The sequence below is a fragment of the Crocodylus siamensis genome, chromosome 1 (genome assembly GCF_052110815.1).
Source record: "Crocodylus siamensis isolate JL-2025a chromosome 1, ASM5211081v1, whole genome shotgun sequence".
In the NCBI taxonomy this organism is placed as follows: Eukaryota; Metazoa; Chordata; order Crocodylia; family Crocodylidae; genus Crocodylus; species Crocodylus siamensis.
This window is the reverse complement of record NC_143395.1, coordinates 167,492,187-167,518,072: the sequence shown is the minus strand read 5'-3', so window position 1 is coordinate 167,518,072 and position 25,886 is coordinate 167,492,187. Positions and strand designations below refer to the sequence as shown.

The window sequence follows — 25,886 nt, the reverse complement described above, 5'->3', positions numbered from 1 at the left end:
AGAGTTAGATTACACAGTAGCAGAGGGTGATTGTAATTTGTAATCAAGAGGGTCTTTGTGCACTAAGAAAAAGACACTGAAGAATGTTTTGCATTTGAAATCTTGTCTAACTTTATCCCAACTATGCAGTTAGTCTAATTAAAGATATCACCCAAAAAATCCTTGCCTTTCACATAATTCCTAGAACATTATGGCTACAGCACCACCATAACACTACCTTTACATTCTGATTCAAGCACAGTAGGTGTGATGGCACAGTGCGCAGGATCTGTTTCTTTAGACATATTGTAAAAGGCCAAAACAAGTGGTGACTGGAACTAATCAAACTATTCTCAGTAAACTGTATGTTCAATGAACATCCCTCCCTCCTGCAAACTTTGATTTTTACAATAATAAAAGGATAATTCCCAGTTTAGACCCTGCCTGGTATCATGTGGTGTCATTTTTGCTTTTTTATTGGATGCTTCACAAACCTCAAAATACTTTCAGGACAACAAACAACACTGTTGGTAGGAATACTTATGTGACAGCTCTTGCAGTATATGAAAAATTTTAATTCAAACAAAGTGTTATAAATACCTTTACATTTTCCCCTGCATTTACCCAGTTCTAGTGATGATTTAGAAAACACGGAGCACATCGTCATAAGCCTGTGTACGGATCTGTGTCTGTATGTAGCAGAGCAGGGCAACTTCTAATGACCTAGCACTTCACTGAACATGTAAAACAAGTTTAACAAACCTGATCTGACTACAGCCCTACTATACGTGGGCACCACTTTTGTGACATCTGTGTAGGGCTGTGGGTGAAGCAAGAATAAATTGAAGTGCAGGGATCTTGTTTTGTCTTATGCCCTCCCCATGAATTTTTATCCTGATGCATCTCCCTCTATTTTATTTGCATTTACTGCATTTAAACTGACTACCAATCAGAGAAAGTCACACTCACGTGTCACTCACACCCGTTTTATTATCAACTTCTGTTATCATCATCAGGTATACCTTGATACAAGGATGATGTCTGCCAGGGTGAGTTTTAAGGTGGCTGAGGAGCCCAATCTCTGCTCTGCAAGTTTTCCCACAGATATGACAAGTGGTCCTGGGGGGAGGGGAGGGGAGGGGAGAGTCACAACTGTTAGCCAGAATGTTGTGCACTTTCCTTCCTCCTCTGCTGTTTTTTCCTCAGCTTTCTGAGCAAGTTGGTTCTCTTTAAAGTGGGCTGTAGCTTGATGCATGGTACAGCACCACTGAGACCTGTTACCAGCCAGCACTTACCAGTTTGTAGGGTTGATGACACCCTTCTTAAGCTATGCTTTCAGGGTGTCCTTGTAGTGCTTCCTTTGTCCTCAGTGGATCCTCTTATCATGACTAAGTTGAGCAAAGAGGACTTGCTTTGGGAAATGAGTGTCAACCATCTGCACACAATGGCCAGCACAGCAGGGTTGATTTTTTATGATCTTTGCCTCAGTGCTGGTTATGTTAGCTGCAGAGAGGATGCTGGCATTGGTGCAGTGGTCTTCCCATCTAACACGAAGATTTTCCTGAGGTAACACCGATGGGACCATTCCAGGTGCTTAAAATGGCTTTGATATGTCACCCACATCTCTCATCCATAGAGAAGCATGGGAATAACCACTGCATTGTAGATCAGGATCTTAGTTTCCATCTACAGATCTCCAACAGCAAAGACATGGTGAAGCAGCTTTCCGAAGGATATGCTGGCACAGCGAGTCCTATGTTTGATATCTATATCAAGACTGACTGGGAAAGGTGTCTGCCAAGGTATGGGAAATGCTTAACATTTTCCAGGGGTTCTCTACCAATGGCTATTTTTGGGGGGAGGAGGGAAGCTTGTGCTGAGGCAGGCTGATGGAGCACCTCGGTCTTCCCAATATTACAGGCGAGACCTAGGCTGTGATAGGCACCTGAAAAAAGGTCAAGGGTGGACTGCAGGTTGGTTTCAGTGTGCACGAGGATAACACAATTATCAGCATACTAAAAGTCAGTGATCCCAGTCTTGGTAACTTTTGTTTTGCTCTGAAGGCACCACAGGTTGAAAAGCTGACTCTCCATTGAATATTCAACCCCAGTTCTGGGAGGAAGGTGGTCACAGTTGAGAATCAAATTCACAGCAAGGTAGATGGAAAAAAGGGTTGAGGCAATGACACAGCCCTGCTTGATACCAGTAACAGATGAAAAATGGGTCTGTCTCTGATCCATTGCAAAGGTATGTGGCAGTCATCCTGTCATGGAGTAGCCTGAGCACACTGATGAACGTCAGTGGACCACCAAACCTAGCCAGCACCTTCTGCAAGTCTTCACAACTGATGGAGTTGAAGGCATTGGTTAGGTCAGTGAATGCCATAAACAACTCTTGGTGTTGCTCTGTACGCTTCTCCTGGATGTGTTGTGTCACGGAGTCACAGAGGGGCTCCGTGATTGGGAGGGTGATTGGCAGAGCTGCCAATCACCCAGGCAGCCAGGTGCCTGGTTGCCAGGGGCAACCAGGTGGTCACATGACCGGAAGGGGGCAGGGCCAGGCCTTTATAACCAGCTCAGGCCAGAGCCTGAGACACAGTTCCCTTCTGGCTGCTGCAGGAGCAGGAGCTCTGTGGCTGAGCTGAGCGGCCTGGGTTAGTGGCTGCTACTTCATCGCGCTAACCGGCTGCAATGATGCAGGGAACAGCATCGCCCTGACTGGAGGTAGGATTGCGGGCCCTGGTGGGGCTTGGAGTTATTAGGCGTGTGGAGCCTTTGCTTATGTTATAGCCAGATGGCTTGAGTATTAAGTTACAGTTTATCCGGAGGACCGGGGAGGCTGTAGGGGAGCGAGGAGGCCTCAAGGGGAGCTTCCCCACAGCTTGGGGGTTTCCAGTGCCCAGTTGAGGCACAGTGCCAGGGGCACTAGTGTCGGTGCGGCTGGGCATTATATTGCGCCAGGGAGGTGCAGTGTGCGGGGTTACAGACCCCAGCCCATAAGGGCGGTGTTTAGCCCCGGAGCGGGGCAGGGACAGGGCGCCAGAGGCACGGAGTCAGCCCCGAGGGGGCAAGGCCCCGGAGCGGGGCAGGGACAGGGCGCCAGAGGCGCGGAAGTTAGCCCCGAGAGGGCAAGGCCCCGGAGCGGGGCAGGGACAGGGCGCCAGAGGCGCGGAAGTTAGCCCCGAGAGGGCAAGGCCCCGGAGCGGTGCAGGGACAGGGCGCCGGGGGCACGGAGTCAGCCCCGCGAGGGCAAGGCCCGAGAGTGGGGCAGAGACGGGGCGCGTGGCGTGTCGGCCCCGGAGGGGGGAAGCCCAAAGGGGCAACGCGCAGGGAGCGCGGTAGCGGCCCCTGAGGGGCAAGGCCCCAGAGAGGGGCCGAATAGCCAGGCCTAGCTAGCCACCCGAGGGCGCCGAGACTAGGGCGGCGAGCGCCGGCCCAAGGGCGCCGAGGCTAGCGCCGGCCCAAGGGCGCCGAGATTAGGGCAGCGATAGAGCTAAGGCTAGAACCTGGCCCAAGGGCGCCGGGGCTAGGGCGGCGAGAGAGAGCCGGCCCGAAGGCGCCGAGGCTAGGGCGGCGATAGAGCCGAGATCCGGGCAGAGTGAGTGAGCCGGCCCAAGGGCACCGAGGCTAGGGCGGCGAGAGTGTGCCGGCCCAAGGGCGCCGAGGCTAGGGCGGCGAGAGTACTCCAGACTCAGGCAAAGCCGGCGATTAGCCAGGCGCCGGCTAGAACCCGGCCCAGGGGGGGCCGGTAGCGAGCGGCGCTGGTGGAGCCGACCCAGGAGGCTCCAGCAAGTAGCTGGGCGCCAGCGTGATAGGCCCAGGGCGTGGGGAACGGGCCAGAGATTGGGGCCCGACCCAAGGAGGCGCCAGGTGGGCGAAGAGCCCCGGTGCCTGAGAGTGAGAACAAGGGCACCCGAGGGGCGAGGGACCATACAAGCGTCCCCCGGAATAGCTGCGAGGCTTGGGGCGTGCTAAGGGGGAGGCTTGGAGGCACGCATTGCCCTTAAGGCAGGACGCTTATTATATCCCCAGTCGGGAATAGGGACGTACAACAAGACCGTCTATTAGGGAAACTGGCAGCCTCCACATTATATCTTTTACCATCAAAGTCGTGGCGGGCGAGGTTCTGAGGGTGCTACGTCACCCTAACGTGACGGTAGGGGGCGCTAGGGGGTTCACGGCCGCCCCTAGTCGCCGCTCCCTCACATGTCGTTTAACAAAACTCATACTGATGGTACCCTGAGATGTTCTAAAACCACACTGGAATTCTGGAAGGACATCTTTGGCAAGGGGGACGGCGATTCAGAAGGATGTGAGTAAGAAGCTTCTCAGAAACGGAGAAGAGGACAATGCCTTGGTAGTTTCCGCACACAGAGTTGTTCCCTTTCTTGAAAGTGGTCACAATGCTGGCATTCTTTAAGTCAGGTCGAACTTCCTTGTTAACACATATTTTGATGAAAAGTTGGTGAAATTTTTGCACTACTGCTGTTCCACCAACTTTGTAGGCCTCTGCGGGAATCCCATCTGGGCCTGGCACCTTATTGTTCTTGGTCCAAGTGATGACACAGCAGGCTTCCTTGAAGGGCGGGGGATCAGCAAGAGGTTCTATTACTGGGTGTTGAAGGATGATCTCAACGGTGCAACTGAGGCCTCAGATTCAGGGTTGAGTAGAGTCTTTAGGTGCTCCTTCCAGTGTTGCTTGATGGCTATATTGTCCATGAGAAAGGTGGAACTGTCCTGCAATTGCAAGGGGGTTGAGCCATTGGAACCTGTCTCATGGATGGCTTTTATTGCTTGAAGGAAGCCTTTTCACGTCATGTTGGTCAGTGAAACTCTGGATCTCCATGGCCTTCACTTACCATTACTGGTTCTTGATATACCATAGCCTCCTCTGATCTATGGCTTTGAGCTGATAGCAAGCCACTTTTGCTGGTTGAAGGGTTCAATTTGCCAACTACAGAACACGGCTCTCTTCTGATGGATAAGCGCTAGGATTTCCTCATTGTACTTGTCAAACCAATCTTGTTGGTGGTAAGTGGAGTATCCAATCAATTCAGTGCATGCCTTGTGAATAACCTTCTTAAGCTCCTCCCAATGTGCCGGAATGTCCTTGAGGGGGTTGTTGGTTGTAGCTGTGTGTAACCTTCTGTGCCTAGTTCCCGAGGCTCCTCTTAGACTTTGCCATGGCTTGTCAGGCTTCACGGCTAGGTTACTGGGAGTGACCTCAGGTCAATTCCCTTAGGGGTCTTGCCTGTCATGTCTTTGACGGTAAAATAGTCTTTGATCGGGAGGACGATGTCTGGTCCCACCTCCCCAGGTACTTTCCCTCGGTCATCCTCACGATATGTCTCCTTGGGGCTCCGCCTCCCCTACACCCCACCTAATGCCAAATGTGCTGCTGTCAGTCAGGGTCGATGTTTTGCTCCTCCCTAGCTCTTGGTCCCTTAGGGGCTGCGGTAGTTGGTCACTGGTGATATTTGTACCGAGCATCTCATGCGGCCCCTTTTTGCTCCTGGCTTATGCGGCCTCTGACTCCATCCAGGCTTCAACTCCCCTTGCCACGTCGTTTCCTCCTGGGGTCCAGTACCTGCTGTCTGCCATCCCCGTCAGAGTTCCATTCCTGTCGCTCTTGCCAATATCCCAGTCACTGTTGCCATCCTCCATCCATGCCGGCTCTGCAAGCGACCCCTTGGATCCTCATTGACCTGAAGTTTCCGTCGCGCTCCCCTTCCACGGGAGCCACCACGTTCCCATGTCAGGAGTGTCTAAACGAGCCAGTTGGGGATGCTGCTTCCACTCCCCACCCTGCTTTCTTCCTGTCAGGCTCTTTATCCTGGTGCCGGGTGTCTGCCCAGCCAATCGTCCCTGGCATGCTTTTATAAAGTGTGCCCAGGCAGACTTGGGAACTATTCCTGGCTCCTCCCAGCTCCACCAGTTTTTGCTTTGATCTTCACCCATGGCAGCTCCAGCTGCTGCAGTTTCACTTCTGCTGGGCTCCACCACTGGCATGGCATCCAGCCACCTCTCCATCGACTCAGGTAAGTTTTCTCCACCACATGTTAGTCTAAGGACATAGGCAGGAAAGGTTCTTTGGGTAGATGGAAGGATGTTTGTGCCCGAAAGCTTGCAAAGAACATTTTTACATCTATTTAGTTGATGTATTAAAAGATATCACATCTACCCAAAGAACCTTGCCTGGATGTCCTTGATGTTATCAGGCAGGTCAGAGAGCCTCTCAGTAAGGCATTGCTGAAGAGCTTCACATCTAGCTTGGTCTTGGAGGGCCTTGACGTTAAATCTCTTCCACATTCCTTTTGGTTGCTTAAGGTGTTGTGGTACAAGATGCATTTCCATGATAGATCTGACTAAATGGCCAGTAGTCATCTGCACCTTTTAGGACTTGGGTGATATGGACATCAGTATGCTCATGAGCTCTGACAATAATATAGTCAAGAAGGTGCCAGTTATTGGAATGTGGATGTTTCCAAGTGGTCTTATATCTCTCACTTTGTCTGAACATGGTATTCATGATGAGCGAGTTGTAGCAAGGCACTAGGTATGCCTGCTCCTTAAGGCTGAAGAAGCCTGTCCAGGGAGCTTGGCAGCCTAAGCAGAGCTCCCCAGCTGCAGGTTGCCAGGATAACAGCTTAAAGGAGTAATTGGCCATACCTGCCAACATCACCTGACCGGCAGGAGGCAGGGTTCTGGGATATATAAGCCCAGGCTCTAGCTAACAGACACGCACTTTCTTTCTGGCAATTGACAGAGAAGGAGCTCCTGCCTGCTGATGTTACTTGAGACCTGCTACTGCCTGCTCTGCTATCTAGGCGCTACATGACTATAGTGAGTCTCCCAGGTACCTAGAATAGATGCATATTACTCTGAGTGGAAGTTTGTCCCCTTATAGAGGCATAGCGTTGTTGTTATTGTTAGTATTTAAGTTATAGCCTAGGGGTTTGTATTTGTGTTCATGTTTACCCCAAAGGATTGGGATAAGGCTAGATGGGGAAGGCCTCATTAGCTCCTGGAGAGATAGGGCATATGATTTGGTAGAGCCCAGCGTCAGGAACAGTAAGCATAGTGCCAGAGGGATGCAGATAAGAGGGTGCAGAACCAGGTGCCCAGGAGAGGCACTGAGCCAGTCATCTGAGAGAAAGGCACAGAAAGCCAGTCACCAGAGAACCCAGTGCCTGCATGTTGCAGAGAGACAGAAGCCAGAGGGTTCGACACCAGGGGTGTTTGGGGTTGACAACAGTAGTAACATCTGTGAAGCATGGGACATGTGTAAGGGAGGTCGGAGAGTGTATGTACCGCTTGGTATAGCCTAGTGCACGAAGGGCAGCCTCCCGCCTAATAAACAACTTAATTATTTACTAACAAGGTGTGGCCGCAAAATAGGTGGGCAGACTGTCCAAGACAAGTGGGTAGGCCAACACAGAGGGCAGCTTCAGGATGTCCCCCTGTCACAGTCATGCTGTGCACATTTGCTCAGGAGGATAGCAATGGAGCTGACTTTCCCCACCCCTATTTCCCAATGGTGCCACTCCAGAGTTCAGAGTGTTGCCCAACTCTTGTGTTGAAGTCACTCATGGGGATGAGCTTGCATCTTCTATTGACCACAGAATTGATTCCCCTGCTTAAGTCATTCCTGGGTTTAGCACAAAGGTTTCACTGGTGGTTCTTCTGCTTTCTCCAAGCAGCATTTTACAGTATTTGTCTTAAGACACTGGAGTTTGTTATTGTGAAATGTGACACAGTGATTAAATTATAAATGAAGTCACTGTGCCATTCTGATTAACCTGAACATGTGTTGATAGTAAAACTGTTCAGTGAATAAAATTACTTCACTATGAAATGGGTTCATTCCACTGCACTTGCAAAAGGGTATGTAAAGTGAATAACTGTTTGGAAAAAGATCTAAATACCCACCTCTAAGATTTCTGCTTGACAGTCAAATACTAGTTCAAAATAGACTTGAAAATGAAATGATTGGTATGTTTTTAAGACTAAGAAGCAGATAGAGGCAGGGAAAAAAAGCATATGTCTATGCCATGTCTGGGGAAGATGGGAGCACTGCCTAGAAATAAGCCCTAACTACTCACTTCAGTGCCTCACATACCCAAGCCCACAAATTAGATAACACAGGTAGCTCAGAGTGAAGAATCTTCCTTCCCCGGTGCACTTTATGATATTCCTCTACAATGCAATAAAAAATGTACACATACCTCTATCATATGTAAAGTATAGCAGGCCATATTTATAAAAGAAATATTATCACCCTGAAATCACATAAAGTACTTTGTTGGCTTGTAAATTTGCAATTCTGGGGGGGGGAAAAGTTGATTGAAAAGCAAGCATAAAAGTATCAGGAGGAGTGACATATTCTTTGAGACTCAGAATGTGCCCCCTTTACTCTAGCTGTCATAGATTTCTTAGACAATAGGGCTGGAAGGGACCTCAGGAGATCATGAAGTCCAGCCCCCTGCCCCAGGGGCAGGAAGTCAGCTGGGGTCATAGGATCCCAACAAAAAAAAAAATCCAGATTTCTCTTGAAGGCGTTCAAAGTGGGTGCTTGAACCACTTCTTATGGCAGACCTTGGGGGCTTGGACAGTAAAGAAGTTCTTCCTTATGTGTAGCCTGAAACGGTCTTGCAGGAGTTTATAACCATTTGACCTTGTCATCTCTTGGGGCGCTCTGGTGAACAAACAATTCTCCCAGATCCTGGTGAACACTCCTTATAAACTTATCAGATCACCCCCAAGCCTGCACTTTTCCAGGCTGAAGAATCCCATAGCTATAGCCTCTCATCGTAAGGTCTGTTTTCCTGACCTCTGATCATGCATGTGGCTCTTCTCTGCACCCTCTCAAGCTTCTCCACATCCTTTTTGAATTGTGGAGTTCAAAACTGGATGCAGTACTCTACCTGTGGCCTCACCAAGACCGAGTACAATGGGAGAATGACGTCCTGGGATTTGCTTGAGAAACATCTATGGATGCAAGCCAGAGTTTTGCTCGCTTTACTAGCCGCAGCATCACATTGAAGGCTCATGTTCATCTTGTGGTCAATCCTGACCCCCAAGTCTCTCTCGTCTGTAGTGCTAGCCAGCATTGCACTGCTGAGCCTATAAGGATGCTGCAGGTTTTTCCTCCCAAGGTGGAGAACCTTGCCTTTTTCGGTGTTAAACATCATCATGTTCTCATCCATCCATTTCCTGAGCCTGTCAGCCTGGATTGCCCCGTCAGCCTGAATTGCCCCCCTGTCCTCAAGTGTGGATGCTTTACCCCAAAGTTTGGTGTCATCGGCGAACTTGGCCAGTCTGCTTCTGACTCCAGTGTCCACATCATTAATGAAGATGTTGAAAAATATAGGTCCAAGGACAGAGCCTTGGGGAACCCCACTGGTCACAGAGCACCATGACAATTGACTTCCATCAACCACCACCCTCTGGGTCCGACCGTGGAGCCAATTTCCCAGCCAGTGGATCATGGTGGACCAAGGCTACAGTTGGCCAATTTTGCCAACAGTGATAAGAAGCATAGAAAACCTGTATTGAGCTGGTTCTATCTGTTAATCTTTCAGTGTTCCAGGATAGTGAAAGAGTCTGCCATAACATCCGAAGAAGCCAAAGAGTGAGTGGAAGTCAAATGCTTGGGAAGATACTGAGAGGAGGTTTCTCTTCTCCTTGTGCCCTGTCTGAGATTGTTGATGACAGGTACTTAGCAGAATTCACAGATCTGTTAGACTCTAACAGATCTGCAAAGTGAGCACGTCTTCTATGGCTGTTACGGGAACTGGAACACTGGGTGAAATTCAACCCTGCAGCCAAGCATCATTTTGAATAGAGACCTGGTACACCAGTTTCATGTTGGAATTTCACCTCAGATGAATAATGAAATAAGATGCTTCCTTCCTCTCTATGGGGAATCCAGACTAAACTGGTGGAGACTGAAGGGTGTCATCACTGAATAGCTGTTTGGAATTTTAGATGAAAAAAAGCTGGTGATGGAGTCTGCCTCCCACTTAGCAGGTTATCACATACTGGAAAAAATAGTACTTTCCTACAACAAATATGTCACTATTGTAAATAAAATCAATTGCAAAAAAACAACACATACATGAAAGCTGAAGCTCATGGTCAAACACTCAAAAATTAGGAAATGCTAGAATTCATTTCCCATACAAGCTTAATTCTGCCCCATGGTGTATATACATTCTGTTAGTCTTTAATTACATAATCGAGTACTAGAATTTTTTTTTTTCCCTCACAGAATCCTTGTCTCAATGCAGTAGATGGATAGTACTCAGGGAATAATCAGGATTGTATAGTTCATGTCAAGACACCTGGAAGGAAAGATTTTATCCCAGGTAGTTTCAGTTTGGCAAATTATAAGCAAATGATAAAAGAACCATATGTCTGGTGGTCTTAACTATAGGGGTAATTGCCTGTATCACCTATAATAACAATAAAAAAGATTCACACAGAAAGTGAAGCTCAATTTAAAGGTTTTTAACTTCTCTTTAAAAAGATTGTTAACCCATCATAAATATGTACACACCAAAACAGACACAGTTATACTTTTGAGGATTATAGAAACTTCTGAATCTGCAGGCAATAAACAAGAGCTTTAAAGAGCTGAGTTACAAGGAGGCCAGATAATGTGCATTTCCTGTAAATCTGTTGAAAAGATATGTTTATGCTGAAGAAATGCAAATTCTGAAAAAGCAAATCTGCTTTCAATTCTGAGAGAGGCCTGTTTGGTTGCAAATCTCTCTTTTGCTGTAGAAAAGATATCAGAAAAGGATAAGACTTAAAGTTAATTTGCTTGCAAATCTCAGCAGATGAAGATGATTGGATGGAGTTACAGAAGTAACATGTACATCATTTTCTTCATTCTGCCATTTAGAGCCTATGAAATTTTTGCTGAAACATATCAGCAGCTTTGAAAGAGATTTTGTTATGGGGTCTGCAATGTATTTATTTGAAAAATATTAGATAGTGAGTTGTCTACATTTTGGCAAATTTTTGCTGTGTGCGCAAAAATAAACTCAATTTACTTTCAAAGATGTGAAACACAATAAAATTCAACAAGGTAAAGAAAACACAATCCAGTTGTTATTGCCCTCTCTGACATGATTGGGTTTCTTATGACTTTGGCAGGGGCAGATTAATGCACAGGCCCATGAGGTCTGGGTCCAGGGGCCCCTGCCAATCAGGGGCCCCCTGGGGTGCCAGGGACAGCATGGCCCAGGCAGGCAGCCTGGCCACGGGTATCCAAGGCTGGCAGTGCATACCTTCTCCTCTCTAGCTGGGCCAGGACAGAGGCTAGGGGGCTGGCACAGGGCTCCATGTGGGTGGTGGTGGCTTCCTGGGGCCATCTGTTGGCAGGAGGCCCCATAGGCAGCCCTGCTCCTGCTCTCTTCCATCTGCAGGCAGCCACCAGCACCACTGGGACAGAATGGAAAGGGACAGCCCTGCCTGCTGGGCCTGGCAGAGGGGTGGGCAGGCAGCTGGTGGCAGTGTGGAGCCCATGCCCCATCCTCTTGGCCGGTCCCAGCCCTGGCCAGTCCTGCAGTGCTGGGGGACCGCAGCCCTGGCTACACAACAACTACTAGGTGGAGGAGCCAGGTTGGGTCAGGGCCAGGGCTGCCTTCACCTCCACAGCACTTGATCCGGATGTGCCAAGGAGGCAGGGAGGGCCAAGCCGCAGCCCACTGGCAGGCACAGAGGAAACCTGCCCCCACCTGGTAGGGGTCTCCAATTTTCTGTTTGCCCAGGGCCCCAGTAAATCTTCATCGCCACTGGACTTTGGTTTACCATTTAACAGCAACCAGGGTGGTAACAATATGAATACTTGCTACCTATACAATTCCCTTGAAATCTCTCTCTCTCTCTCTCTCTTTTGTGCATGCATCTCACAGCACAGGTGGAAAATTATTACTTATCTGCATCATACAGATGTGTGCTCTAACCGGGTAATTGTACACCCATTGCATCTGCTTGCCATAAGCAAATGATTTATGTTTTTTGCCAAATATAAAAAATGTGGATAGAAACTCAGCAGGCACATTTTCAGGAGTATTTGAAAGTTAGAATAGAGATTCTCAGTTGTTAAAGGTCTGGACCTAGGAGTCAATTTTCTTCTCATGGGAGGACAATTCTGGTCTCAGCTGTAGTGACTTAATTCTGGAGTGAACTCAGTAAAGTTAAACAAGTATTATTGTACTTTCTCCCTTGCTTTTCACTTACAAGCAACTCCTCATCTGCCTGGCTTCCTTATTAATCTCCTTCAGGTCCTTCATTCAAAATCCCCTTTGTTCTTAGGCCCAGTGAAAACCTGTCTCCTGGTGAAAACCTGTCTTGTAACATGTTCACTGATATCATCTCATTATTCCCTTGTGTTCCCCTGTTCATCTGGATTCACGTGTTGTCTCTCATCTCATATTTACATTGTTAACACTCTGGGACAAGGACCATCTCTGTAGTCTGGGTTTATACAGTGCCAGACACCATCTTGGTCAAGGACCAGAGCTCTTAGGCATCACAGGAATAAAATTAGTAATCATCAGTAACAACTAGTAAGTCAACTGTTACACCATTATGTTATAGGAGATAAACTTTCAAGAAAGAGTAGTGACAGTTAAGAACTTGCATGATAAAAGATGATCCACATAAACTGTGTGATGGCCACCTGACTTACTTTGGATCTCTGAAAGTAGTGCCGTGGCAAGCAAAATTAGAGATATGTATCTAACACCTGATATGTGCAGCATGGAGATTTCTTGAGTACCTAAAACAGTTAAAAGAGAAATGTGGATGCCACCCTGGTATAAACAAATGCTGCCATTTGAAGCACATAGATTTCATTTTCATGTTCAAATAGTGGAGTCCACACCTTGAAGCCACTGGAGCCATTTCCATTCATTCATACAGCTACTCCCCTGTGACCAGTCTGTAGGTGTAAACATGGGTACAAGCAAGTGCCTCAAGAAGTAGTACCTAGTGCCAAGGCACTGCCCATGATAAGGGCACTGATGGCTCTGTTATGCTCTTCAAATATAAACCTAAGCCTCATATTTATTCTTAATGCAGTATGTGGCTTCTGAAACAGTTATGGACCATGCTGTATGGAGCTATTGCAAAGCTTGGAGAAGAGTACAGGAAATATCTACTCAAGCAGCTCTGCCCAGTGGCTCGGCAAGCTCTTCTGAATACAGGATGTGCTCCCTGGTTGAGATCTGCTTGGGTGGTATTCAACCACAAAGAGAGCGTGTAAGAATCTGGGTCTGCATCTTCCCTTATACTGGCCAGAAAAGCTACCTGTGGTGATAAAGGCGGAATGCTACTTGCCCTGACAAGCTGTATGCTGCTGGGGGACGTAGAAGAATGGTTCCTCCTGGATCTCAGTTGTTGCGATGGAAGGCACCACCCTAATTAACACTTGTTCAGATTTATTGCAGACAAGTCTCCATAGCTAAGCATGAACTTTATACATTTTTTCCAAAACCCTTTTATGAAGGGGTGGGAATTTACAATGGTCTCATCAAAATCCAAAAGGTACAAAACGAGTTCACCCTCTGTCTCCTGCCACTAGCCGTTAGCATCCAATGGCAGGTGAAAGACTGGGTTCTAATTTTCAAAACAGTTAATAGATCAAGCCCCAGACATAGCAAGAACTGTATTTCCAGCTATGAATCACAAAGAGAGTTGCACTTTTATAAGGCAATCCAGAGCACAAAGCCTCAGGGCAAAGCAGGTGAGAGATGAGGACAAAATGTTCTTTTTCAGGGGATTTGCTAGAGGAAAGCAGATGAATCCATTGCCTGACCATTTTTACGATGTACTGCAAAAGCTTAATCTTCACAAAAGCCTCTCACCCATAACAATGAGATTCTCAGGACTGGCAACCCTTATATTCCTAAACCCCAACAGAAAGAGGGAAAAATTAAACAAAACTGAAAACACCTTTCTGGAAGCAAAGGTTTGGCACCCAAAGGAAGAAATGTCAGAGATTCCATTAAGCTCTCTACAGACCATACATGGAAAGGACTCACCTGCTACCCCTACAGGCAGTAGTATTCAACCCTAAGAGAAGATGTACGCATCCTGTGCATTCAACTTAAATTGAATATTGATATCTGTCTCTGCTGTTACTCATCTTTCAGATGCTCCAAATACAGGCCAGCATCTTCATGATATAATCTGGCCCAAAATGGGATTGAGAGATGCAGTCAGCTTTGAATGTTGCAGTCTTTTAAACTTCATAAATTACTTGTTGCTTTACTATTACAAACCTGCTGTTATACTTCAGCTACCTTGCCTGAAACCGCTGGTTCTGGTTGAATAAGAGCAAGCACTTATTTCCCTGCACCTTCCAGTAAATGGAGAACATTAGCTGTAGAGAAAATTCACCTTGGCACTGATAAACCAGAAAGGAGTCCCACAGCAAATATAGAGTGGGAACGTGCATTTAGGTGGATAATAATTCTATCAGCAATTCTCATTGGATACTAACTACTTTTAGATGAACTTTAATAATCATGGCTCAGAATGAAGAATTACTTCAGATTAAAAGCCTGGCATGCAAAAGGATGATTCATTCTTTCTGAGGTAAATACACACACTTGAATTTTATATGTAAAATACATGCTAATTTGCATAGGTTCTGAGTCAGCGTGTTTGAGGAGAGCATTCGTTATTTTAAAATCTGATTTTCAATAGGGAATAAACAGAGGTGGATATGTTATTAATGATACATTTGGTGCATTAGCTGTTTTGATAACATTAACACTATTGACAAACTTGTTTGAGGAAGGTAGGCTAGGCAAGGCCAATGGATTCTTTTTGCTCCTCCAAATGGTAGCTTTATGACATATATAGGGCAGAGACCATTTTCTTCATGGACTGTTCTTAACTTTATTTGTTCCCATGCAGTTTTCCTTAAAGGCTGTATGCAGATGGCTTGTAGAAGAATTTCCTTTTCAGTTTGGTAGTCACATATGAAACATTAGCTAAATGCACATTCATAAGGGGAGTTAGTTTCTGTGTCCTGAGCAAGTGAGTTATATTCTGCTAGCTGGGAAAAGGAATGGACCTGTGTTTAGGCACAAGACTGGGATTCAGGTGACTTGAATTCAGTGCCTGACCTCAACATAGACTTCCAAAATAATTGTGGTTAATTCACATATATTCTGTGTGTTTCTGTTCCCCATCTCTTAAAAATGGCACAAAACATTCCTGAATGCTACTTTACAAAGTGTTATGAAGGCACATTCATTCCATATGTAGAAGTACTGGAGTGATGTTTAAGCCATGCTGGTCTATATGAGGAAATATGTGAAAACAGAGATGTTTGTGGGTGATATCTTTTATTGGACCAACTGTGTGGCTGGAGGAGATTTAGAAAAGCATTTGGGTACAAGATGCACTTTCTTAGGTTTCAGGTCTGACCTGAGGAAGGGTACTTTGTATTAAAAGCTTGTTTAAATTTCTCCCAACCATACAGCTGGTCCAAAAAAGTTATCACCCGTAAAATCCTTCTACACAGGGGAGAGAAGTAAGCATCAGTAATTTCAGTTGATAATGATAGTATCCACTTCATGACCAAAATCCTTATGTATTGTTTGCTGTATGCTGTTGAACATTTACTGCATTTCACCCTAGTGCATTAGTGCATATTAGAGAGAGCTTTGGAATCTTTCTGATTTGAAATAAATTAGAAATATACCTAACTTCATAGACCTAACTATCATAGCAGGTGATGAACTGGTCTCTGTTCTCACAGAGGAAAAATGAAAACCATGGCAGAACCTCACAGAAAGCATAGGTATAGTCCACAACAACAAGGAAGCATGGGCAGCTATAAGGAAGTTTACTAGTGAAACAATGCTACAACATCCAGGGTGGAACCAGAGGGGGAGACATGGCATGGTCACACCCCTTTCTGATCATGTGACAGAAGCAGCAGAATGTCCCTGAAAAAGATAAAAAATCCCCTTTTGCTTTCTCTCCTTGCTTACAGGCACATGCCCTCCACTGCCCTCCCCATCTTCTCTCTTCCCATTCCCCCCTCCCCTACTTGCCGCTGCCACTGTCCCCCGGGGAAAGGGAGCTGTTGTCCCACTCCCGCTGGGCTGTGCAGGGGCTGGACCCAGCATGGGACAGTGGCAGCATCAGACAGGCAGGTTTCTTCCTCTCTGCCTGGTCCTCCCAGCTATTCCCCACCAGCCTAAGAGCAGGTGTGGGGAAGACGAACCTGCCTGCCCACTACTGCTGCTATCCCATGCTGAGTCTGGTCCTCATGTAGCCTGCCTGGAGTGGTTTTGGAGTTCTCCTCACCCCTGGGACGTGGGGAGAGCAGCAGGTGGGGGAGGAGGAGGGAAGGGGAGAGGAAGTATGTGCCTCTGAGCAGGGTGGGGAAGGAAGTGGAATTCTTAAGTGCTTTGGGGACTTAAAGTCGCTGACTGCTGCTCCTGTGGTGTGGTCTGCTCACCCTGGGGCCAGAGGAATGAGGCTGGCAGTAGTGGTTGCAGCCACTCTTGCACTACTGGTTGCTGCTCACACCTTCTTTGCAAAATCCTGGATCCACTTCTGACAACATTACGGCAGACAGCTTACACATCAACTTCTTGAAAACCATACAGCATCACACAAGCAACCCAAGCCATAGCTTTAGCACTAAGACCAGGAAATTAGTCACTCTGGCACATAGTATCCAATAAACTTGAATGAATGAATTAACTTCAGGAATAAACTCCATGAGGAATGCAGTATTGCCAACTCTCATAATTTTTGATGTTGTTATTAAAGTGTACACTTCGGGAAGGTGAAAAACTTAGCTCTTTCATATATTTATCTCACCCTATTACAAAGCCAGATGGACTCCACCTAGAAAAGTCATATACCAGCTGAGCACTCAACATCACTTAGCACACCAAAAGATGCTTAGGATATGTTTACAGGCCCTGTATTCACTGACCTGTTAGCAGCATGTGACACTGTAAACCATTAGAAGCTCCTTGCAAAAATATATAGCATGGTAAAAGATCATCACATGATACAACTGATACAGTCTCTACTGAAAATGGATGAACTATGAAACAAGCAAAGCTGATGGCAAAGACAACAAAATGTCCTACTGCAAGGAAGAGTACTAGTGTCTACACAAATGGCCAACCAATACCTCTTGGCACAGGATGGTTTATCTATATGGATGACTTAAACTTACCACTTAAGTCATGGACTTTGTCCAAGTAAAAAATACATTAATATCAACACATTCTGGGTCCTCATATCACTTTCCCATAAACCAATTATGTGCCAAACAAGCTACAATGAAAGTGATTCTTTTTCATCTCCAGACTCATGAAGCTTATAAATATCTCATTATAACCTTTATAACCTGTTCTTTACTATTCATTCCATCCAGGAAGAGCAGACACCAACTGTAGAAACTTCCTCAGCCTGATGAGCGATTTTTAAACCCAAGCACTTGCTATAATTTTTTTTTCCAACTATTTAAGTTGGTCTAATAAAAGATATCAGATTCACCCAAAGAACCTTGTCATTTAAACCTGGAATTTGATATAACTCACCCACTGCTAGAATCCAGTCTACCTGGCACTGGACCTCATATTTATTTCAGGGCTTATGTGGAAAAGAGGATTTGGAACATCAGGAACACTGTACTAAGGAAGCTCATAAATTCTCAATAGGGAGCCAGCCCAACAACACCAAGATCTACTACACTTGCACACTACTGCTCAGCAGCATAATACTTGTGCCTGGTGAGGGAAAGATTGGTATATGCAGAGTAGGTACTGAGGTGAATGAAAGTTTCTGATATTTTACTTGATGCCTGATACTTCTTGTTAGATTCAAGGCACCCTTTGGAGAATGCTACTTGTTAGCTGTCACTTTTTTATTATTACAGAAAAATAAAACTGTTGCAAAGAACTCCAAAAGACCACAGCAAGGTCAGAATGGTTTTTACACTGTGGATTCCTATAAAATCTCTGGATTTATCATGTAAAATATATGTAGGTATTTGCATGCCTAACACTACTAATATTGCATGGAACCATGGGACACCCTTAAAAGAATCTCACAGCACCTCAGGGTGCTGTGGCATGCTTAGGTGAGAAACACTGCCTTAGACCGGCACAGATATGTGACCTCATGGAAACACAGACCATGGAATGCCTCTTGGTCTGTACACTCTTGAAGGAGTTGTGTATGAGCTTATCCAATGCTGCAGCATATATACCTGGGCTATATTATGTACTCAGTTTTGGAAAAAACATAGTTCCAGTGAAAAGATACAAGACAAAGAGCTTTCTACATGAACACCCCAAATGGCCAGGATGTTTGCATTCAGAATTTTGGCTCCAGCTAGAAAAAGTGTAACACACAATTATTTTTGCAAGAACCTTATTTACTAAAAATACAACCTGAATTTTGCTATGTGGTAAATTAGCCACAACATACCCTTCATTGATTTAAGCCAGAACCAGACTACAATTGACTGTAGCATGTCCAGAACTCCACTGAAAAATCGGACCATTCCATTGTTTTAATTCAGCTAGGGGCAGAGCAAATACTAAGTACTAACCATACAGATGAAAAACTGCCAGGAGAAAATAATTGCTTGATTCATTACAATTGGAAATCTCATTTGCATAAAATGAGAAATAATTAAATTGGATCTGAACTGTGTGCCCTATCAGTTTAATTGAATCTAAACTGTTCTTTGACTGTGACTGTTTTAAGAGGGATGGTTTCTAGGGAGGGTTTTTTTTTTTTTTACTATTAATTTTTGCTATGCAGTATTGAACTAAAATGTCTGACCAGCACTTGCTAACTGAAATAGAGAAGGCAAGGTAGGGTTGCTCCTTATAGACTAAATGAAACAGAGATGCATAAACTACACCTCTACACTACCTGCTGCCTGACTTCAGAATAACATGGCTAACTACCTCTGTCTGAACTAAAGAAGTCAGCCTTGGAATTATCTCATGGGCCACATCCACACAAGCAGGGGTGTGCATTTGCAGCATCACAAATAGTAGTGCCATAAATTTGTGCTGCTACTTCTTGCCGTAGTGCATGCCCCCTACCCATGCACTTTGCAGTGGGACACATTGGGTCCCACTGCTCCATGTGCTGCAGGAGGGGCTGGCTGAGGCACACAGTGCCTCAGGACAGGGCTAGCTAGTAGGCAACCCCCATGCTAAGGCATCCTGTACCCCAGCCAGCTGGGGAGCGGCACATAGAGATGGGGGAGCAAGCAGCTCAAGGCTACATTAATGCAGCTGCAGAGTCCCTGTGTGTGGGGCATAGTGTGCCTTGACACAGGGGAGCAGGCAGCTCTGGGCTGGCTGCTTCCCTGTCTTGAGGTACACTGTACCCCAGCCAGCTGCTCTGTGGCTGGCTGGGGTTCAGTGTGCCTCAGAATAGGAGCTCCATGTACCTCAGTGTAGAGGCTCCACAGTGAAGCCCCTGCATGGAGGCATATGGAGACAGGGGAGCAGCTAACCCAAGGCTGCTTGCTCTCCCACCACAAGGCACCTGGCACCCCAGCCAGCTGAGGAGTGGCTGGCTTGGGTGCAGGGTGCCTCAACATGGGGGACAGTGGTGACATGTAGGGGGTGCATGCAGGTGCACGTGCACCCCCTGAGAGCCAGCGTTCCCTGCTTAGGCGATGGGCGGGGCAGGCAGAAGGTCTGGTGTCCCCCCTGAGAGTATCGGCCAGGGAGTGGGAGCTCCAGGAGAAGTGATGCTGGCACTTCTGGGCAAGCCACTGGCATTCTGGGTTGGCGTGATCAGCGGTGGGGGAACCGCTGGGGGGGGCAAGTGCCCCCCCTGACTCAGGAGACACCAGATGCCCACGATGGGGGATCCATAGTGTGGGGAGCCAGTGGAACAGGCAGCCCTAGCTGCTCTCCCCTGTCTTTGTGTTTGGCCATGTGCACGCTATTTATGTGCACTTTGCACTGCTCTTTTCTTCAGGGTAATTTTTTGCTTCTGGTAAATCCTGGTGGCAAATTTTGCCCCAGCACTGCAAATTAGCAGCACTACACATGGTCTAATGTACAATGCGTGCAGTTTGTGGCATCCCAAAGAGCTTGCAGTGCTACAAACCACAAGTGCCTGCATGTCTGGATCCAGACATGAAGAACATCACAATATGACCTATAACAGGGTTGTCCAGCTTCTTAGCTGCTGCGGACCAAATGTCCCAGACTATGCAACCATGGCCTGCACCAGGGTGAGCCATGGGCCTCCTGGGCATTGTGCAGGGTAGATGTCCCCCTTCCTCCTGCACTTCATGGGAGCTTCCCCCTGCACTGTACATCCTCACTCCACCTTTCCCTGCTGTACCATCCACCTGTGCAACCTCTGGCTTACCCTCAGCTCCATGAGCCACATCACACTACACTGCCCTGGCCCTCTACAGCAGGGGCAAGCAGTAAAAGCCAAAGGAAGGATGGGAGCTCAAAGACTCCAGCTGCTGTTGCAGCCAGAGAAATGTGGGGCGTGATAGCCAGGTAGGAGCCCAAGGGATACACCTTAACACCACCCAGGCTGTATGCAGCCCACGGACCACTAGTTGGATAGCCCTGACTTAGTCCTGAGACTGCTGAGAATGTACTGAAGTCCATGGGGGATTTAAAAGTGGGTGAGGAAATCCTCTTAAATGAGGGGAAATGTTTTTGATAAAGTCATAAATCTTCAGAGAGGATCACTATAAACCATCTAATCCAACTTTGTCATAACTTTCTCACAAATTAATGTTGTTGAACTCAGTAACTTTTAGGAAGTCACCCAGGTCCAATTCTATTTTACCTGCAGGCATCTCAATACTACTTACATGTGTAAAAGTGCCACCTATGTGGATTTTAGATCCTAATTTTACTTTTTAAACACTTTAAAAGGGGAAGGGGAGCTGTCACTCTAGAGCTTGTATCAGTTGTTAGGAAGTACTTTTACATCTACAGACTCCTGTAGTAATACAAGTACAGCAAAACTATTTCAGCTTTAAATTTTGTTTCCTTTGCAGTTTAATTACAGTGATTTAGCTAACCTGAATGGTCTGTATCAATATAACTTGATATTGATACAATGGTTATTTCTGTTTATGCCCTAAGAGTCCTTCAGCCTTTTTTGACTTTGATAAGCTGTGTATATTTAGAAAACTCTTTTCCTCCTATCTCCAATTAGACATGCTGCAATTATTCACTTGTTACTCATAAGAATTTACCAAATGGTCCTAATGAAAAATTTCCAGCCTATAAGTTGCATACGAACTGATCACAGCAATTATTATGGCAAGGAACTACACCATGGGAGGAATAATGAAAAATACATAGTACAAGGTGGGGGACACCTGGCTGGATGGTAGCTCTATGGAAAAGGACTAGGGAGTCTTAGTAGACCACAGACTCAATATGAGTCTGCAGTGTGATGCAGCTGCTCAAAAGGTGAATGTGGTTTTGGGCTGCATCAATAGAAGCATTAGGTACGAGACACAGGAGGTATAGTGCCCTTCAACTTAGCACTGATTAGACCTTCATACTGTATGAAGTTCTGGGCTCCACATTTTTAAAAAGGATGTGGAACACTTAAGAGAGGGTCCAGAGACAGGCAACAAAGATAATCAAGGGCTCAGAACACAAGTCGTATAAAGGGAGGCTGAAGGAGCTAGGCATATTCAGCTTGCAGAAAAGGCACTTAAGAGGGGACATGATAGCAGTCTTCAAATACTTGAAAGGATGCCATAAAGAAGATGGAAAGCACCTTTTCTTTCTTGCTGCAGAAAGGAGGACATGAACCATTGGCTTGAAGTTGCAGCAAAGTACATTTAGTTTCGATATCCAGAAGAACTTCTTCACTGTGAGGTTAGTGAGGCAGTAGAACAGACTGCCTAGGGAAGCTGTGGTCTCCCTATCACTGAAGGTGTTCAAGAAGAGGTTGGACAGCCACAGGTTGGGGATGATCTAGGTATTACTATTTTTTACCACAAATATTTCCCATGCTTCTGGGCTTTTCTGTTTGCTCCTGCTCCCTCTCTACCCTTTTTTCTGCTATGTGTATCATGGTGTTTTTAAGTATCCCCAAAGGCATTGGGTGTTGGCTACAGCTAAAGATAGGAACTTCAGCTGGGCTGTGCCAATTCTCCTCCTAGGAGCAAAACCAGAGGTTCCTGGCTAAAGGGTCTTGCCCCTCCGCTCAGGGTCTGACAGATCACCATACTTGGGGTCAGGAAGGAATTTTACCCTGTGGTCAGATGGGTATGGACTATAGGGGGGTTTGCCTTCCATGGTAGCAGGAGGCATGGCTCTCTATCCAGGACCTCTTGAGCATATACTGACAACATTTTATAGAGGCAGGATATTAGCTGCTGTGGTCTCTCTGCTTTACTTGTGGCAGGTTAAGCTATTAGGTCTATGTGTCAGGGGTGGGGATAGTAGGGCTGTGCAAAATTTCACTGGGGATTTTGTTTGGAAGCTATGTCATGATTCCCCAGAAGCCCCAAGGCCACTGCAGAAGCTGGTGAGTGCGTGGGTTTTGGGGGGGTTTTAGTTTATTTTAATGGGCTGGGAACTGTGGTGGGCCGGGCAGCCATGGGGAGGCTGGGAGAGCGGGCAGGCGCTGGGGGGCTCATGGCACAGCTCCTCACACAATGTGGGGTAGTGGGAGGCAGCAGGGATTGTCTCTCTATCTGGCAGCAGCTGGTGAGTGGGGGCTTTTTTAAAAACAACCGAGGGCTAAGACAGTGGGCAGGGGTTGGGGGTTGTTCAGGGGGCAGTCAGTGGATGGGGCCTAGCAGGGGTCCCCCCCCATGGTCTCCTCCCCCCTCCCCTCCCCTCCCCTCCCCTGATTCCTACTTACCAGCATGGAGTCCAGGTCCAGCTCCCTGCTGCAACCAGCGGAGACTGCCCAAATCACTGAAGCTCTCCAAGTCTTTTCCGAACCAATTCAGAGAGCTTCATATTGATTCAGACCTTTTAATTGGTCCTCTGATTCAATTCAGATTTGGAGATTCAGCCACCAAATCGGGCCGAATCTCCTGTGAATCAAATCAGCACCCAAAGCTTTGCACAGCCCTAATTGATTATTTCTGTTAGATGGGACAGAAATAATCCTGTGAAGCGCCCTAAGCATCACAGTAACAGAGCAGGAGGTGCTCTAACTTCCAGAAGACTCAATTAAGCCCTCAGTCAACACAAAGTAATGCATACTGCATGCCATCCAGCTGTAGAGCATAATGTGGGAAAGGAATGTTATTAGTTTGCTTCAATCCTATTACAATACTGAAATGGTTTGCTTAACATTTATAGGAAGATCCTTTTACAACAGTGGTGTTCCTCACTCAAATGCCCTCCAGCAAGTTCATAGTAGTTGGCTGTTCCATGGACTCCATTAAGCATTATGCTTTGTAGATTTTCCCTTCATGTTATTCAGATGCATGTATCTACTGCTTTAAGAAACCCAGTAGAAAGTATTAACTTAATGGTTTTCACTGTCCATCTGCCCTTATGCTTACATGGTCTCCATTACCACAGAATCATAAATATTAATAATATAATCCTCAACAGACCCTTGGAAAGAAGTATTACTATTCCTGTTTTATAATCAAGGATCTGAAGCACAGAAAGCTCAAATGACTTTGTTAAAGATCACCTTGGAAGTCTGATGGAGCTGGGAACGGAGCTGTTCTACCCCATGCCTTGCCTTAACCACAAACTCATTCTGGAAATCCCTAATTACTCTGAAAAAAGTATTACCATGTTTACATATAACAAGCATTATATTCACATTAAAATATTTAAAAAAAAATTAAAAATCAAGTCATTCAGATCATTCTAATTAATAAATGACATTCATATTCATTATTCTGATTTGAACATGACCAACCAATTAAAGTCTTAAACTCATCTGTTATAGGTATGAATTAATGATGGCCTTTGCGGAAACCTGGTATTTTAGAATCGGTTATCCTGTGGAGTATTGGGCTTATGTAAGTTATCATTTTTCTTTTCATGTTTTGTACTTTAAATCTCTAATGCAAAGTTTTCCAATTTTAGTCAGATTTTTAATTTGATCCAGATTTATCCAGTGGGGACTTATGGGAAGGAGGAGAATATTAGAAAAAGAAGAAAAACCTGCATGGCATTGCATCACCATCCTTTTCAAATGACCTTCTAAAGCAGTAGGTAAGACTGCAGGTCCTCCTTGAAAGGTACCAATATTATTTCCCTGCTTCCAGTGCAGCTGGCTTCTGGAATGGCTCCTATTTATTCATGAGCTGTAGGCTGAAGTAAAAGTTCACAGGCTGCAATCTTTCTCCTCAACTAAGGCTAGGTACAGACATCCAAAAAGCCCAAGGCAGAATCAATCTAAGTTGCACAGTTTTCTGTAAGCTGCATAGTTTAGACCAGTAGTGAACAGAATAAACATTTGCCTTTTGATGGGGGGCAAATCTTAGACTAGATTCTGCCATTTTTAAACCAGTATATGCATGCCAAACTTCTGTTCTGTTTAGGGTATAGACCAGTTTCCGATCACTTATGTTAGTAAAAATGTAATGCCTGTACCTGGCCTTAGTTTCAAGAGCTGGTGTGACCCGTTCCGACTTAGCTATCGCTGGAAGCCCTTAGTTCAGGCAGCAGGGGAGAAAGAAAAAAATGAGCACTAAGAAACCTCCAAATTTAAAAATACTAAGATCAGAAAATGGAAAGGCCAGGGGCTGAAAAGGGCAGCAGACAAAATAGGCAGAAGGCAGGGTAGAGCTGCACCTTGTAGACTAATTAAATCAGACATGCATAAGCTTTCATAAACAGCAGTTTACTGTATCAGATGCTAAGAAGGGACTGTAGGAAACAGAAGAGAAAATAGAAAGACAAAGAAAGGTTAAGAACTGTCGTAATCATGGCATAAAGGGTGTGCCCTTCACCTTTACTAGCTTGTAAGGGCTCCATCTGGAAATTAGAGGAAACCAGTTTTCCCAAGTTTGCCTTTTGCAGGGGCAGCTGCAGTAATACTAACTTCATTCCTTTTCTCCTATTGTTCTCCCTCACTACAAAGGCATGCAGCCCGTTAACATGCTTAGGAAGCCGAGCTTTGGGGGAAGAATAAAGCATGATAAGACAAGCAGAAAAGCCACCAGCGTTCTTCAATAGCAACTAAAATTCAGAAATTAAATCAAGACTAGTTTCCAAAGAGGTGTCCATTTGGTAAAATACTAGCACAGTCCAAGACTCAGAATGTAGTTTAAAGCATGCAGGTTCCTCTTATATTCAGTAATCTCGTAAGGGTCATTTCAAAATAAGTTTTCCCTTTGACTGCCTCGCTTATACATCTATCCATGTAAATCTACAGCAACAACAAAATGTGCATGGAAATAACACTGCTTTGATGAAGTATAGCATTCAATAGTTAAGAAGGGTCAACACACATGATCTGAGACTACACAATATACATAGCTGGCAAAACCAAACACATGCCAGACACCAGAAGAATAATGGTTGTTTCCTCCCTTGTCTTCTTGCTTACACAGCAGTCACCTGGCTCCTAAACCTTTCAAAATTTCAGGAGCAGTTTTATGTTTTAATTTACCACCTCAATGAACTACACCACTTTCCCCTGGAGGTGAGACGTCTGTGTAGATCTCCGCTCCCTGAGCTCTTATTATTCCACGATGGGGAGAAAAGTTCCCAAAGAATGTCCTAGTTGAATAACCTGTGAATTTTCTCAGATGTATTTTGATTTCCAGTAGGTCCTTCCAGCAGGGGGACCTCCAAGTAATCCCAGCTCTTTTGAAGTCCCTCTCCCAACTCTTACAGCTCTAATGTAAGTTTGTGTCAATTTTATTTGTGCTTTCACTGAAGTTACAGGACTGAAAAATAC

General features: G+C 45.8%; 1 long non-coding RNA gene across 2 annotated transcripts in view; it reads left to right on the top strand.

Annotated features, from left to right (window-relative positions):
• LOC149873631 (uncharacterized) overlaps window positions 1-24,497 on the top strand; it is a 62,933-nt gene extending 38,436 nt beyond the window's left edge. Inside the window, exons 5-6 of one of the 2 annotated variants that reach the window (XR_016439872.1) lie at window positions 23,925-23,997; window positions 24,087-24,497. This is a non-coding gene — a long non-coding RNA (uncharacterized LOC149873631). Of the gene's footprint in view, window positions 1-23,924 lie in introns of both variants that reach the window. The other variant, XR_016439871.1, reaches the window with a different exon arrangement.
• The last annotated feature ends 1,389 nt before the right edge of the window (window positions 24,498-25,886 follow it).